Here is an 18,105-nt window from a genome sequence, read left to right on the forward strand (position 1 = left end):
AATTATTTGGACTAAATAAACCACACTGTGTGAGGCACAATGTCCTGTAATAATAAAAACATTATTCCTGATAAAATGTTATTTGTCAATCCCCTGACTGTAATTCATGATGTTTCTTTTCAGTCAAACTGGAAACATACAGCTCCAGCTGTGGGTCAGAAAAAAAAACAGGAAAAAAGAAAAAGAAAAAAAGTCTCACTTGCTTTTTAGCAGGCTGCATATTTCCTAGAAATCTTAAGGAAATAATTTTCATGATGTGGTAATTCTCTTTAATTACAATGACCTGGTAAAAGAGACCAGAGGAGGCCACAAAGATGCTCCAAAGGATGAAGCATCTCTGCTACAAGGGCAGAGTGGGAAGTGTTCACCTGGAAAAGGATCCAGGGACCATCACAACCCCTTCCAGTGCCCAGAGGGACTCCAAGAGAGCTCGAAAGGGGCTTTGGACAAGGGCTTTCAAAACCTGTGTCACTGGCCTAAACTGATCCCATCATCAGGTCACTGGCAGCAAAGATCAAACCAAGCATTTTTTAACATCTAAGTCTCTTCTTGACTGCTCATTTTTAACCAGCCTCATCACCCAAGAGCAACAATTCTGTTCACAACTGATTACACAGCTGTGCCAGCCCTGAGCAGAATGAGAGTGAGTTTTGAACCGATCAAGCAACAACTGATAGATCAAGACTGGGAATAAATCCTCTTTTATCTAGAAAAACTGTAATGGAAATAATTGGAAAAATGTGTTTTATTACTTTCCCAGAGGAGACGATTAGGGAACCTGAAGGCAAAGGCTGCTCTATGGAATTAATTATTTGAATTTTAACTGGCAATGCTGAGGCTCAAATGAAAAACCGTTTTAGACAGCAGGAGAGAGTTTGCCCATTTTTTTAAAGTGTTTTTATTACTTGTAGTAAATACATTTGCATAATTTGTACATCCAAAGTATCCCAACTGGGACTAATTATCCACTGTGTTAGACAACATACAAACACACAACAGAGCCAACCTCTGATCTGGGAGTCACAATCCAGTGCTCAGTTTCAGCAAACAACACTTGATAAGCCAAAGTGTTCATTCTCTTTTCTCTTTTTGCCCCCATTTACTAAAAAGGGCTCCTAGCCAAACCCTCAGTGGCCCTTTCAGAAGGCAGAAGAACAAGGAAATATTGTGCCCTGGTTAGTGCAGAGGGCTGGGCTTTGCAAATCAAAGCCAAGTCTCCATGCTCTGGAGCAGACTTTATGTGTGACAAGAAACAGTTCAGCTCCTCTGTGCCTCCAACAACCAATTTGTTCAAGGGTAGCAGCACTCCCCACCCTCTTAGGGGCACACTGAGAGGGAAGACATGAACATTTGTAGAGAAATTCCTAGAAAAATTTAAGAGACTAATCTTTTAGGATTTTGTCACCCTGGGACTAGACGGGGTCGTCATTGGGTGCACTTTTGTTTCCTCACTAAAACAAAACTTAAAACAAAATTTAGCAGTAAAATGTATGGTTTCCAGTACTAAAACTCAGCACTTGCAAGCTTGGATGTGTTTCTCCAGCCAACTTTGCTGCTCCTGATAATGTCCCTGTTATAAATGCCTGCTCCTGCCTCACCATCAGGTGCACAGTGCAACTCCACTGCCCTTAACCTGACACACCCTCGTAAAACCTGGGCTGCTGTTCACATCCAACTCGACACCATTAGCTGAACCATCAAAAGGAAAATGTAAAACTTGTGGAGTTCCAGCTTCTGGGAGGCTGCAACATTTCATGTTCCAACTGCTTGTTGAGGTCAGGAATGAAAAATGAGACAGTAAGGATTTTTATCAAACGCACCACCAGCTCTCTGAAATGGATTCATCTTCTTTACTCACAGAGGGCAAAGCCTCACTGCAGGGGTATTTTCACCCCTTACAAGGCTTCCTGTTTTCTGCTTCTTATCTGAGGATACCAATTTCATATCCTGGTTCTGAACAGACCTCCAGCACTGTAAAATGTGTCCTGTACTTCAGAACAGGCTCCCCAGGAAATGGCCATGGCCCCAAGGCTGCCAGAGCTCCAGGAGGGTTTGGACACTGCTCTTAGGCCCAGGGTGGGATTCAAAAGTCCTATTCAAGAATCCTATTCAAGAGTTCATGAATGTAATAAATTAAATTTCTAGTCTGGTTTAAAATACCTACTGGAAAACAAAAGGTTTTTCTTTGTGAGGTGCCCAACCAGTCAGGTGTTTCAAGGGAGGACAGAAGCCATGGGATGTGCAGTATCACTACAACATTCACCTCTGCTGTGAGGTTATAGGGAGGGAGAACCTACCCCTGAATTAAGAGTGCCTTAATCACGTGTATCTGAGCTTCTGCTGGCTCCCAGGCCCAGCAGGATTTGTGGCTCTGAGCTCGGAGGGAAAGCTGACTCCTCACAGGGCCATGTGCAGGGAGCCTGCTGTGACAAGCCTCTCCTCCTCCTCAGGCAGGAGATGATCCCAGGGAGACATCACCCAGCTCTGCCCACACACAGGCACTGACATGTGGGGGTGTTGTCTGGGTACTTTGGGCAGACTTTAGAAGAAGCCAAACAGACTGGACTCCAAGACACTACAGCATCCAGCACTCAGATAACACACAGAATGGGTGATAAACTGGGGGTGAGGGTAAAAGTGCATTTATTATTAATTGAAATAACAAAAGAATTGGTTTTTTTCTTATAGAGAAGTCTCCGTAACATTAACAAAAAGAACTTCTCTCCCTAAGTAAACTAAAAATAACTACTAAAAGTAGTAAACTAACTAAAATTTTATTCCTTTACACTATCAGCAAGAAAAAATTTATTAAAAAAAAGTGTTCTAAAAGTTTTATTCTAGATTTTATTACTCTTAGTTACTGTTAATAAAATTTTCTTTATACCCTTTAAAGTTTTAAACCTACTTTATCTTTCTCCTAATCCTACCTCACAAATAAATACACTAGTAATTAACCAACACCAAATTCACCACACTCATTAGTACATTAACAAAAATCTCAAAATTAACTGAAAACTCTTCTCTAAGAAACAGAACTCAGCATGGTTTCCATAAAACCCCTGGGGAGAAGCTCATGTCCTCAGAGACAACAATAAAGGCAATGAAAAAATCATCACTTTTTAATGATCCTCTCAGTATCCCTCACCTCTGCTCCATGGCAGAGGTTTTCCTTCACCCAGATTTGAGTCCTTCCAAGCTTTGTTAACCCTGTTTCCCTGCCTGGCAATATATCACCTGTGTTATATACAGTGCCTCTTGCTTTCTTTGGGATTCCTAAAGGAAAAACAACAAACTTGAAATTGCAATTAATTTATCATAGACATATTATCTTCAGATTGCTTCACCACTGCCTCAGCAGCACTTGCAGTCCATCTTTAGAGAGGGCAAGGCTGACAAGAGCACATCAACCCCCCCCCCCCTTTTTTTTTTTTTTTTGCCCTGTAGGTCTGTAAATAGCAACTTCTCCCAGGCAGCTGGTGAGAAAGGAGTTGCTGTGTTGAGTCAGAACCTGCAAGCCCAGGCATTGAGCAGGAATGTTATAAATGTGTGCCATTACTGAGTTATGTGTGTTTGGCTGAGGGTAGGGTGGGGTACAGCTGGTTACCTGGGACTGGGGCTGCTGGGATAGCCCAGACTGTCTCTTTGGGAAGCAGGATGAAAAGAGACTTTGGCCACAGCAGCTGCAGCACACAAACCACTCAAGGATTCTGTGAGATTCAGGAAGAGTTAGCATCAGGGAGCACTGAGTTTCACTCTTCATCTGGTCATTTCTTAAAACATTTATAACAACCCCTACTCCAGATAATGAATTTTTATCATAAGGCTCCCCCCAGGAAAGGAAACCAAGACACATGAGATCTGGGAAATGATAACAGAGGGTGCAGTCACAGTGCATCCTAGGCCTGAGAGGATGCTGGGCTGAGTAATCTGTATATAAAGCAAGAGAAAAGGTCATTTTGAGGGAAGATTTGCATGAAGGAAAAATGGCTTACAAATAGTAGAAATAAATAATTCTTGCAAACCACTGGAAGTGATACAAACCACTGAAGGTGATACAATCCAGCTGGGATGAGCAAACAATGGGAAAAGAGCAGATTTTCCTAGAGAGACCCAAGAAACCATAAGCCCCTCCCTGCCATCCTATCCCAACACCTCTAGCTCAGGAAAAAAAAAAAAAATCTGCTGGGTTTTGTTAGTCTGGATAAAGGGCACATTTTTCCTACCAAAGAAAAAGTTTGTTTCAAAGCCTTTAAGCTTTATGTTAGGGTAAACTTTCCATAGGGCAAGCAATTCTACTCATATTTGGAATAACTTTTGTTTAAAAGAGAAGTCTGACCTGGGGAAGAGTGCCAGGCAATGGAATGTGAGTCAGTGCAATGGACTGCTTCTGATGTCCTCTGCCAGGCTCAGGAAAACCATCTAGAACATGTCATGTCAGCAGGTGGACTCTAACAGATCAACTTCCTAAGGTAACAAAGAAGCCTGGGATATTCCTTCATCTTGTGTCCTTAATAAATCTGAAGAGCAGAATTGAAAATATACAGAAATGTGCTCCTTTTGCCCTTGAGAAAGCTGGCACTGCTGGGTCTGAAGGGAGGAAATTCAAGGCCAGCCATGTTCACTTGGTATTTTGGGATCTCCCAAGCAGAACTGCACCATCCCTGCTGTGCCCAGACAAAAACCTGCCATTAATTCATCTGTAAAAGCAGACCCTAAATGCTACCCAGACACAAAACACACCCCAAACTATTCCCAGATAGCCTCAAGAATGTCTGAAATGCCTCTGCCAAGGTATTTAAGGGCATAATTAGACAGACCTTTTAGAAATTAAAGGTGATGAAGTTGTAATGAATGAAAATTTTCTTTTAAATGAGGTTTAGGGAATGTAATGGATGAGGCACAGAAAGAGTCAGGAAAGGAAAAACATCCTGGGAAAGTTCAGTTGTCCTGGATAAAGAATAAATACAAATGAACAGCACAACATTCACCACACATTTTCTTACAAAAAACATTCTTTCTTACATCTTAAAAAAATTGCTGTTGCCATTTACTACACAGCAAAATGCTTTATTTATGCTCTGTATTTCCTAAAGGAAAACACTGGGAATTGCACAGAATATCATTGGGAGGAATGATGTTATTGGATATAACATGAAGGATCACTGTTCCCATTGCTTTTACCTATGACTAAACTATTTAATCATGTCCATTACATCACCTGTGCTGATGATGAGCTCGCTGTGAAATGCAGATTTTAAAACAATTCCTGCCAACAACCCCTCAACCTTCACTATTTCTTTTTTTCCAGCCACGAGACTGTGTCAGACAGACTCAGAATACATTTTTATTAATCTGTGCAAGAAAAAACCTGGTCACATCCAAATCTGGGTGTGTACTGCCGGAGTTATAAAGGCATGACTGCAAGGTGGCACATAAATCACATCACTGCATGGGAAAGCCCCCACTTTCAGCAGACCAGTAAATAGGTCAGCAGCAGTAAACAGGTCAGGAATTCAAGATTTGAGGGAAAAAAGAGACTATATAGCAAAGGAAGAAAGCTTATCCCCATTCCCATGCAAGTATTGGGATAGAATGTTTGTTTTCTACATGGTGATTTTTTATATTATGAAGGGATGGATGATTGTTATTTTTCTTTTATGATTTGTAATAGTAATTATGAATTTATTTTGTAAATACAGCGTGATTTTTAAAATTTTTGTGAAAGTGTTTATGAGTGTTCCAAGATTTTAATTAATTGGTTAAAATATATCAGAAATTATAGTAGTATTTGTGGTGGTGTTTAGTATATTGTAATATTAATTCTTTTACTATGACGTGTCAGACTGTAAGCTAGTTGTGGTTGTTTATTGTTGACATACATTTTATTTAAAGGATATTCAGTGTTGGACTGAAGTTCTTAAGTGGTACTAAGAAAACCAACATGCAAGAAAGACAAGATTTGGATTTTTCCAGTTTCACATGAAAGAGCAGTGGGGTGAGGAATGGCAAAAAGCTGTCTGAGGGTTTATGTGTGTGTCTCTCCCATCAGGTGTGTATGATAGCATTATCCCTTCATGTGGATAAACCTCTTTTCTCACAGAAGCTGTGGCCAGGATATGGGTACACACAGATGCAGCTCCCCCAGCACATCCCAGCTGTCCAAAGAGGGAACAAAGCCACTGCCTTCAGGTCTCCTGGGACTGCTGGGACAATGATAGCAAACTCCACACATACAGTCCCCCAATATAAAAATCACATGAAAGCCAAAGTACACAAAAATGAGGGCTAGAGTTGACCTCCAAGAGTATGAAAATTCTTCAGAGGTTTTTCATATCTGAAAAGTCTCCAAATTTGGTGTGCCTTAACAAAGTTCTTGACTAATATTAATAAATACAAGATCACTTACCAGCAAAATAACCTTTGGTAGTGACCACCACTGAGAATTGCTTCTAATTCTCATCTGCTTCTTATTTATTCAAAAGTATGGGCTGTATTTTAGCATCTCAGGACTAACCCCATACATTTCCTGTTTGTTTCATAAATACACAAACCTGTTCCCTGAGAGAAGACACAAACCCCCAAGTGGCTCCAACTTCCTTCCAAGCAACTGCACAACAGCAAGATCCCCTCCAAGCCTCCTTTTTTTGAGGCTGAGCCCTATATCCCCCTCTGCTGCTCATCATCAAATGTCTGCTCCAGATCCTACCCCAGCTCCATTCCATTCTCTGACCATGCAAGAGTACTTCAATAACTTTCTTTTTTCTAAGGGGCTGAAAACCAACTCAGGAATTCAAGGTGCCTCAGCAGCCCAAGTAGAGAAGGCAGAAAACTGCCCTGCTCCTGCTGCCCACACTAGTGCTGCTACAGGGACAGCTGCCAATGGCCTGCTTGGCCACATGGGCACACGCCACCTCACACTCAGCTACTGCCAACCACCACCCCCAGATCCATTTCCACCTGTCAGCTTTCCAGATGGGATTCCCCACACACACAGCATAGTGTGGGACTGCTGTGGGTGGGAGCTGAGTGCCTGACAGGGCAGGAGCAGATACCAGGACTGGGCAGGTTTTCATGTCATTGGAGCTGAGAAGGCTGATAGGACATTGAACACATCCTGGTCTGCAACTTGCTTATAATATCAGAGTTGGAAGAGGAGATGACAGGACAAAGACTTGTGGGATGAGATATTTTAATCAGCAAAACAAATCACAACAAATCCTACAGGTGATGAAAAGGCCACGCTGGCTCACAACCAGCTGCCATAGGAGTTGCCACTCTGAGAGCAGCAGCACCAAGGGGTAGCTGTGCAGCCAAGCAGACTTGCAGTCAGGTGTGGGCTCTCCCTGGGATCCCAGGGATCTGCTGTCCCACCTGTGTCCCCTGCCAGCAGCTGCTGCCACCAGCCTGCTCCCTGCTGCTGGGGCTCAGCAGCACGACAGGCCTCACCACTCACTGCTCAGCCATGGCTCACACAGCACTGTGTCACCCACATTCATTTTGTCACAAAGACAAAATTCAGTCCCAGCAGAATTTAATCCCATCCCCTCCAAAGAAGCCACTACTGCAACATCACCTCATGGGATGGGCAGGACATCACCATCACCCATCACCACACATCAGTGCTGGCCATGTCACAGTGGCCCCAGTGACATCACCACCCCGGACTAAGCCATCAAACGGAACTGCACCTCAACACCACCCTCACAGTCCAGCAAAGGACTGTGGAGAAGGAGCTTGCCTGAGGCTGCTCAGGCACCAGAGTAAGTCAGAGGCTTCTGCTGCCTCGGACACAGCTCACACGCTTCCCTCTCTTCACTCAGGCTTGGTGCACAAGTGTCAGGAGGAGAAATGCCAGCACAGCAGCGCAAGAGACGCTCCGGCCACTCGCCATCAACCTCTTCCAGATCCAAGAGGGCACGGCCAGAAACTGTCCCCAAGGAAAAAGGTGGCAGCAGAAGCCTCCCTCCCCACAGTTCCCTGGCAATGCCACAGGGGGTTCTGGAGTAGTGTGTGAGGAGCCAAGAATAATGCCAGGCCAAGGAAGGAGCTCCCCAACCAGGCTGAGCTCTGGGCACTTGCTGGGGCACCCATGCCTGACCTGCTCTGCCCTTTGGCCAGCACCACACAGACCCAGCAGGGCCCTGGGCCTGATCCTGCACGGACACTTGCCCAGCCCCACGGACATGCTCATGCCTGGGACATTTGCTCTGTCTCTGCAGCGTGCATGCTGTGCCACCAGACCCAGGACACCGACATCTGTGGGGACAGGAGACTGAAGTTCAAGCTCTGTGTCCACACCTACTGCCAGGTGAAGTCTCTCGGGGCTCCCTCCGAGGCTTTCTGCCCACAAGGGCCCGGCCTTCCACACCTAACACCCTCCTGGCCTTCCCTGCCTTGCAGATCCTCGCCACTGGGCTTTACCCACAGGAGGCCACTGGACACTTCCTCGTTGGGGACACCAGGCGCATCATCAGAGAAGCAGCCAAGAAGGTGAGGACGACCTGGCAGGAGCAGGCAGCTTTGCACCTGCAGAGGCTTGGCCAGTTCCTCCTGTTCCCCAGCAAACAAGCCCCAGGCCTGGATCACAAAGGAGGCTCCTGTGCAGGAGGCTCCAGAGGCTCAAAGTAGGCTCTGCCCACATCCCTCTCCCTGTCTGGAAATTCAAAAGGACCACAAAGCTCCAGTCCTGACTCTCAGGGGGTACTGTGCTCTTTCCAGAGCTGTTTCATCTGCTGCAAGATGGGGGCCACCATCACCTGCTGCGAGACGGGCTGCGACCGCACCTTCCACCTGCCCTGTGCCCCAGACGGCCAATGTGTCACCCAGTACTTCGGGGCCTACAGGTAAGGGCTGCCCGCCCTCACATCTAGCCACTGTGCTCATCTCCAAGCTCTTTCCACCCCAGAGGGCACGCAAGGGGTTGCCAGCCCATGGCGACCGGCAACATGTCACACACAGGGGCAGAACCCACAAAGGGGTTGGGGCTCCCTCACAGCTCAACAACCCACAATGCCAGCACAGCTGAAGGACTCTGCAAGTCCCCCTTCCCTCGCCCATCTCCTCCATCATCTTCTTCACAGGTCCTTCTGCTGGGAGCACCGCCCCAAGCAGGTACTGCAGCCACGTCCAAGCCAGGACAACACCTGCAGCATCTGCCTGGACACTGTGGAAGACAACATCTCCTACAAAACCATGGGGTGCCCAGCGTGCCAAGGCGCCCGCTTCCACCGGCACTGCATCCAGAGACTGGCTTTGCATGCTGGCGTTGGCTTCCGATGCCCGTGTTGCCTGAGCCAAGAGCCGTTCATGACGGAAATGCTCATCATGGGGATCCGACTCTCTAAGAGGTTGGGTTTTCTCCTCCCAGCTCCCAAGGCAGCAGGCACAAACACAGTGCCAGCCTAGGGACTGCCCCGCCAGGCCTGGCCACTTTCTGGCCTGCACCTCTTGCCCTCAGCTCCACCAAGGACCTCTATATGGGACAGGCAAAGGAGCAGTGACTGCCAGAATCTGCCTGAGGGGACTCAGCTGGGCTTAACTCTCTCCCTTCCTTCTCTGGCAGACCCCCATCATGGCACAATGACCACGAGGTCGGACCCTCAGATCAGAGGCACGGCCGCTGTGATGCCGCAATGTGCCTTTGTCCAGGAGGCAGGGAGCACACAAAGGCAAATGGGTAAGCTGCCAATGCAGCAATGCAGGCATCTGAAAGGGGTCTGTTTCCCCACAGGCTTAGGGATAGAGATGTATGCAGAAGAGCTCTGCCAGGCATTCCCCTGCTCTGACACTTTGTTCTCATCACCTCCTTGCTCCTCCAGACCCTGGCAACTGCAGCTGTGCAGCTCCTGCGCTGCCGAGGGCACCCACCGACTCTGCTCCTCTTTGGGGAACAGCACCTGCTCCTGGGAGTGCAGCACCTGTGCTGCCGCGGACACTGGTAGGCACCAAAGCATTTGGCACCATGCAATGCACACAGGGACCAGGATGGGTCTGGCAGCAGGGCCTTCAGCACACGGCTTGGCTCCACGAGGGCGCTGGATACCACAGCAGTCTCTCCTGCCTGCCCCCTGGGGTCTGTCCTGACAACCTTCCTGCTGCCCCTCTTTGCAGGTTCCACTGGCAAATCCGAGCTTGTGGGGCCCAAAACGTCCAGCACAGAACTGCTGACACTGTCCCAGAGCACGGTGCTCCTCAGGAGCAGCTGCTCCACCAGCCCTCAGCAGGCCTTAAAGCAGTGCAACACTGAGGAAGAAATACAGCCAGAGAGAACGTACAGCCCTCCTGCAGAACGCTGCAGAATCCAGGATGGGCCTGCCCACAGGGCTGACACCTGCAAACCCAGCACTTCCAGCCAGGCAGCATCACAGCTCTCCCAGGGCAAGTGTCCTGCCAATTCCGGCAGCTCTTCCTCTTGCCCTCGGCGGGCCTGCAAACGGGGCTGCCCACAGCAAGACAGTGACTCAGCGATATCCTATGGCCCACCTGCAAAACGCCGCAGGATTGACACTGGGCCAGCCCAGAGTGCTGATGAAAGCGGCCCCAGCACTTCCAGACAGACGGTGCTGGGGCTGTCTGAGGGCACTTTGGCTGCCAAGAGTCAAGCAGCACAGCCACAATGTTCATACAGGCCTCCATGGATCTTCCACGGATCCACGACGGACAACCGCTCCCAGCCTGGGCCAATTCGCATGAGACACGTCTGGCAGCAACAACAGCGGGCAAAAAAGCCCTACAGCCGGCCACAAAAACACAGCAGCACAAACTGTCAGCCTGCCCAAAGCCCCCATCACCCTTATCCATCAAAGACACATAAACAGATACACTTTTAGATAGAGATAGATATATACATAAACACATAGGTAAGTAGAAAGAGATAGACAAGAAATAAAGGTTTTTTACACTAAGAGAATCCTTATGTCTTTTTCAGTAATTTTCTTCAGACTTCCTTCAAGCTTCTCTTAGTGTAATGAACACAGATCTACGTCCCCAGGGATGGCAGCACATTTCCAGTGTGCAGCTGCTCTTCCCGGCCGCCCAGCACCATGGCCATGCTGTTCAGGCCTTGCTGGCCTTGAGAAGCTGCTTTCAGTGGCCCTGCAGGGCAATGCCTGGCTCCTGAGCAATGTTCACACCCCCATCCACCTCTTAGCACACTGCATTCCCTGGCCTCCCACTCCCCATGAGGAGCCTGAAAGCACCAGGGGCCCTCCCTGCCAAGGACGAAGTACACTCAGGTTGCCTCATGACAAACTGTACCTTACACCTGTGAATATGAATAGTGGTACCAGTCCTCAGCCCTGTTACATGACCCCAGTTCATCTCCACAGAGACCCAAAGAGCAAGGCCTGTCCAAAACTGTTTCATTCCAGCAGCTCCTTAACTAGCAAGAAGCAGCTGTGCTTGGAGATGGCACTCTGTTGTCACCTGAGGTCTGTAATGATGTAGGTATGGTCTGCTCTGCACCAACCCCTGCGCAGGAACACCCACTCCACTTGGCTTTAACCTCGTTTTCATTTTTGTGCTTTCCAAGATTAACTTCAGAGCTGGGAGCTCAAACCCGAGCTCTTCAGCTGGGACTGCACTGCATGCAAATGCCAGTCCCGTTCTCACACTGCCTTTAGCCTTGGTGCAAAGGAACTGTTACCACAGATGAGAGCGAGAAATCAAGGACTGTACCAGTAAGGCCATGGCTGTGTTTGTACAGCAACTTCCTGGCATTTACTGCAGTCCAGACAATACAACATGTCTCAGTTACATGACTCTAGTCCATGCACACACAGAGCCTCCTCTAGAAAAAGCCAGCCTCATGCAAAGGCACAAAAACCCTAATTTTCCCTGTCTTCTTTGACTTTTCCCTTACAATATTCTGCTATGTAGAAGTTTGAAACCCCTTATGTGCGTGGGACATCACTTCCTCAGGGCCTACTCCATGATGGCAATGCTTAGAGGCCAGAGGAGGAATCAGGGTCCGGTCATGCCAGGCACAGGGCACCCCCAGAGGAAGGGACACTGTAACTGTTAGGTTGGACATGACATACACACGGGTTTGAAAAAAAAAAATCTTTCTAGTTTTGTGTGTTCCCCCCCTTATATATTGTTAACAAAGTGTAATCTTTAATCATTAACTACATCATAATAATTTATTATATTCATTGGTGCAAAACAATTAGCATCAATATGATTGGCAAAAGTTTTACAGAAATTTAACAAGGCACATAGGCACATACACACACCTACTTATGCATGTAGCCTAGCTTACAAAAACTTTCACTTATCTTTTCTAATCTGTTTCCATGCTGACAGCCTGGTCTTTTTCCTTCCTATAGATACACTGAAAAATCACCAATAATTATTTCTCCTATTAACTCAGCTTTAATTACAAACCAGCTGTCAAGCCCCTCCACAGGACCTTCATTGGTATCTCGAGAACTTCTAGTCCATTAAATGCGGTGGCAGAATAAATGCAGGTGGATTTATCCTTGTTCCATAGAAGGGGAAGGTGCTGGGCTCAGCAGCAGGGCAGTGACATCTGTCCTATGGAAGTAAGTGACTGCCTACAGGTCACTGCCACTCCTCAAGCACCAGCCCCCCAGGAGTGACCTGGGACTGGCTCACCACTGCCTTCCCTCACCAGAGCAGCTAAAGAAACACAAACTGCTCAGGAAAACTGAGCACTGACTGGTTAACACTGTTCTGTTCCTTAAACCAAACTGAGAAGCCAAAACTCACTCTTCTAAAGGTTTTTTTATCTGAAAACCAAGCAGAAACAAGTGCTCCTCCCGTGGCTTCCTGATGCGTCCCACCAGAGCCTGGGCTGTGCCAGCAGGGGGGAACTGCCTCAGTATGGGATTTACCAGAGGCACAACCTTTAGAACCACTTGCTCAACACTACCAGACATAAGCCACAACAGGGACCAGACACAAGAGAAAAGAGGAGGCTCTCCATCTTGAAGCCGCACAACAAAACCTTCAATCCAGCAAAGGAGAGTAGGAAGAAAAGAAACTCCCCAGCTCCCTCGTACAACAGATTTTATAGAGCTACGAGCCAGGGGGTGGACACAGACAGCAAACCAATAGGGAATCCTCAGGGGAGGAGTGAGGGGATTCCATCGAGGGTCTGGGGCCAATTGGGGTAGGAGGGTGGAGAGGATGGCTCACATGGGCCAATGGGGTCTCCAGGAGTAGGGGAATTCCAAAGGGGTGTTGCAGACAGGGATTGGCCCAAGGTGAGAGTGGCAGGGAAGGTTCGGGAACAAAAGGGGCTGGGTTGCCTTGCTAGGCAGGGACAAGAGCTGGAAAAGGGGTGGGGAATGGCAAGAGGGACAGCTTTGAGGGAGGGTAAAACCCAGGGGTAAACCAAATTGAGGAGAAGAACATGGAGGTACGGCAGAACAAACTTGACAAGGAATCAATAAAATAAATTCAAACCACAACAGCTTCCTGTCCCTGCAAACGACATAACCCCAAATAAAGGATACTTCTCAAAGCACCTGCTCCAACAAGGCTTCCCACACACACAAAGTACAGTTACTCATCTATAGTGCAATGCAACTAGGAATGTTCTGCTAAATCTAAGTCCTGACCAAAGTTTGTGTATTAAACTGAAGTACATGTAAAAGTGTGGATTTTTTTTCCCCTGAGTCTCTACGGTTGCTGCTGCTGACACCTGTGATGACAAAGCTGGCCAGTCCCTGTGGGACTCACCCTCATCATTCAAAAAGGCGAGTTTTTATCCTCAAAGAAGGCAGGAGCTGCCACAGCACTGGTGGCAGAAGGTATAGAGCAAAAATAATCACTGAAGCTTTCATAGGCTTTGTGGTTTCATCACCTTTCCTGCCTCCATCAGGGTAGAAATTAGTGTTTCTGTTCTACTAACACATTATTCAGAAATGCTTTTGAAAGACCAAGTAATTCATATTTAATGATTTCTGACTGTTAAGGATAAAAGATTAAAAACTACTAAGGAACACTGGAAGATACATGCTCTTGTCCCAACACCAATGCATGTAGAGAAGCACTCCTGAGCATCTTCTCCCTCAATGGTCTTAGGATGACTTCTGAAGGAAAATTATTTGAAAATTCCCACCACATCCATGTGAGCCCAATTTCCTTCGGCACAGCCCTAACTGCCAAATACTTCACTGACCAGGCACTGGCCATCTTGCCAACAAGAGCCAGATGGAATATACACCACTGTCACTCCTCCCAGGACAGCCAATTTGAGCCATGGTTTTATTCTTTACACAAAACTAGGCTCTAGCACAGCTCATCTGAGGCAGGGCAGCCTCAGTGTCTGCTGGAAATATCTATGGTAGACAGGGAACTGAGTGTTTAGAGGATAATTACTCCCCTTCCTCAGTTCACAGCTCCTCCAAATGACTGTATTAGTTGGAGGATTAGGTCTCCCATGTGTCAGACCCGGAGAAGGTCTGGGAGTTCATCCAAGGTCCAGGCCTTTGTTTGGTTTGCACATTGTGCCAAGGGTCACAACTCTTGAGGGGCTTTCTCTGCAGCCAAAATCATAGCAGATTACTTAGGATTTTATACAGGAACGAGTAGGAGTTGCTTTCTACCTCTATTTGTTTGGACTAGTGCCGATAACAGCCTGGGGATTTTCCAGACAGCACCATCTCTGCTCAGATTTCTCCAAGCAAGCCTGAGCAGAGGGATAGAAAGCTTTGAGGGCAACAACAGCTGAAGAGGATTCCTGATGGTCACCTCTTATCTGCACCACAGTACATTCACCACGCTGGGCTGCCTCAAGGATGAAATCCAAAGCTCAACAACTTCAATTGGAAATTAAAAACAAAGCAGCATTCCAACCTGTGCCTAAGTCAGCTGCTCTTCCTTGAGCTGTGAGCAATCTGACTTCTATAACTCCCCGTGTTTGACAGGCAAAGCAGAAAGACTGGACTTGATGATTTTAGAAGTCTTTTACAACTTTAATGATTCCAAGAAATCTTACCACTCTCAAGCATTTGGTGACCCTCAGGACCCCTTACAAGTGATGCTCAACACAGGAGCTTCATGAGCTTCCCACTAGGGTACTACAAAGGGATTTTAATCCAGTAATATTTTTTCTCTTGCTTTTCCTGCTGAGGGAACATTCAGCAAAACATCTCTTTTCACTGCAAAAATACAGCAACTCCAACTACTTAAGGATGGAAACATGACAGGGAGGTCTAGGGAAAGCAGTTCACAAGTTTAAAGGTCTACTTAAAATTTTGTCCCAAATCTCCCCCTTCTCATTTCTCTACTTCAGTGAAGTGAGGAGAGCCTCTTTTTTTCCCCTCTCAGCTGTCCCCACATCTCTATCAGTCAGAATTGCTGAGTGTTTGCCACACTGGAGGTACAGGAACTCTTCTAACAATCCCCTTCACTCAAGATCAGCCACAGGAGTGCACAGCACAAGTTATGCACTGAGGGAGCACCCAGAGCCGAGACTGAAGCTTGTGTCACACCTTGGTTTTAGTAAAGCCCAAAAGCAAGCCCCCAGGAGTTCCCAAACTCCAAAAACTCTCCACCCAGCAGTAAACTCTAAGTTTAAAGCAAAGCTTCTGGCTCCACCTGCTGCTGGAAGGTTGGAAAAGAGGAAGAAGCAGCTGCAGACAAAACAAAACAAAAAATTAAAAAGAACAAAGAAATAACTAAGGCCTGCTTTTCTAATTAGCTCATCCTCCCAACATTGTTGTTAAAAGACAAAACAGAGATTGTTTCATCATGGAAAATTCTAACAGGTTCAAGATGTGAAGCTCTTTACCCGGTCATGACCACCAGGCACTTGGGTCCTATTAAAAATTACCAAAATACATTACTTAACTTTAGAAAATAGTGCCTGATGACACAAATTCATGGGTTTTGCAGCTGAAAAGAACCCAGGTCAAGGACAATGTCATAAGCATGATTCCTAAGACTGCCAACAGGAAGGAGGAAAAAAAAGGAAACCCTGCATTGTATGTTTTCCCATCTCGCCCTGTTCACTGTTTGGCTCTTGCCTCTGTGTTTCACATGGTCCCCTTAAATCTTGGTTTACATTTATCCACAAACAGTGTAATTTTTTCTTTTTATGCCAGTATATATATTTAATGATTTAATGCCAAAACCCACACACTTTTCCCTTGCCAAAGTGCACAGGTGCCAGCACAACTGAGCATTATTTCCACAAACAAAGCTCCCAGTGAAGCCAAGGGCTGCCCTGGGTGCCTCAGGAATGCTGGTTTGGCTCTGGGGTGCTTGCATTACCTCCGTGTGTTTGCCCAGCACTGAAGGCAGGGTCACTATTCATTTAGAAAAGCATTTCATATACCTGATTTAAAGAAACATCACAAGCTACTTCACAAAAATATGTGCAAGTGATATGATGGAGACAGATTAAGCCTTTTCAGCCAAATTCTTATAGCAACATTTTGCAGATACATATTTGTGCCTTTAAAAAGTTTTATTGCTGTACAGCTCTTGCTAAAGAAAACTAAGCCCTCTGGATAGGCAATACAGAGTTGTTTCAAGTGCCATTTTCAAAATAAATTTCAATTGCAGCAGAAAAAAAGTAATGCCATTTCCACACTTGCATCTCTACCTAATGAAAACTTAAAAAAAAAAAATACACTAGGAAGGTTCAGAAAGGGAATTCTCTGAGACTGCACTTGTCAATTTTTCACCACCTACACTTACGATTCAAAAACCAAATTCATTTCATGAAACATACATTTTCTCTGCACATTCCAGGCGTATATTGCACTAATTTGTAAATTATTTTCCATTTCTTCTCCTTCAAGTTAAAATTTGCTCAACACCAGCCTTTGGCTGAGCTACCTCCACTGGAGCAATCAGTGGAACAAGTACAAACCCCAGAGCACTGATTTCTGGCACTCAGCGGGTAAGAGCACTTTAGTTGTCTACATTTTTTAGGGAATAAAAGCCCTGAAGAAATTTTCTAAGGCTAATTAAGATCCCAGACAACAAAAGCACATGCAGGTTTTACAAGCACATTAGTTATACAAGCAGCAAAATTTGAGAGGTTCAGGCAATGTCAATGACAACTGGCCAAATCCCAGTTTAGGATTGCCAGAAGACACAAAAATCACTTTCCATGATACAGCAAGCCCCCAAAACAGACACATCATGCCAAAAGCTTTCTGATAGCCTATCATTTTATCACTTTGCACAGAAAAAGGAGCTTTGACATTCCCTTTGAGTATCCAGCTCCACCTCCTAACTCACAAACTTCTGCCAACAGGGTTTTCATTATTACTGAAGTGCAGGTTAGCTGGTGACAGGCTTGGTGTTTTGGAAGAGACATCCTGTATGTGTCTTCACTCCTGAAATAATCCATGTAATTTTGTACTTGTTTCTGGTATTGAACTGTAATAAACCAAACAATCAAAACCCTCTGTCTGCTCTAGCTCTGGTTCCAGACACACACCCTGGACCTTGATTACTTAAGAGAGCCAAAGAGCTTTCAGCTTAAAAGAGAAAACTCAATTACCCCATCATTAAATAAGGGCAATTTAGGATAACTTGTCTTGGGAATTTTCATAAGCTTGCAAAAAAATTGGACTCATGAAGTAACAAAAAGATAAATTAAGAGCTCAGAGATGCAACAATGGTGTGCTGGAGAAAAAGAAAAAATTCTCAAGTTCTGAAAAGTCTCAGCCTATTAAAACTGCAACCAGAAAGTGGGTTGGGTAAAATCTGAGCTCAAATTGATCAGCAGCAGACAGATAAATATTTTGAGACAGTACAAATGAGTAAAGCATGTCACAGAGTTTTACATACAATTCTTGTTTATTACACAAATAAAATAAACGAGGGGGAACAGCTTCAAAGCTGTTCTTCAAAACAGCTTCAACAAAAAAAAAAAAAAATCCTCCACAATGGTGGGCATCAACTTCAGGACAGCACCCAAATCATGTGAACTGGACTGGCAATGGAGGAGCAGGGAACTGCAGAACAAGAGCTCTAGAAAACAGCACTGCTAAAAAAAAAAAAAAAAAAGAGAGAGAATTTTAACCAGAAAAAGGTTAAGAACTGAAACAAGAACAACCACAAACTTTAGGTACGTGAATGGCTGTTGCACAAAAGGAAAATAATGCTCTGTGGCCTGAG

General features: G+C 45.9%; 1 pseudogene; it reads left to right on the forward strand.

Moving 5' to 3' along the window:
• Positions 1-8,224: 8,224 nt before the first annotated feature.
• On the forward strand, positions 8,225-10,459 carry LOC132330217 (PHD finger protein 7-like; annotated as a pseudogene).
• Positions 10,460-18,105: the final 7,646 nt, after the last annotated feature.

This window comes from Haemorhous mexicanus, chromosome 7 (assembly GCF_027477595.1).
Source record: "Haemorhous mexicanus isolate bHaeMex1 chromosome 7, bHaeMex1.pri, whole genome shotgun sequence".
NCBI lineage: Eukaryota > Metazoa > Chordata > Aves > Passeriformes > Fringillidae > Haemorhous > Haemorhous mexicanus.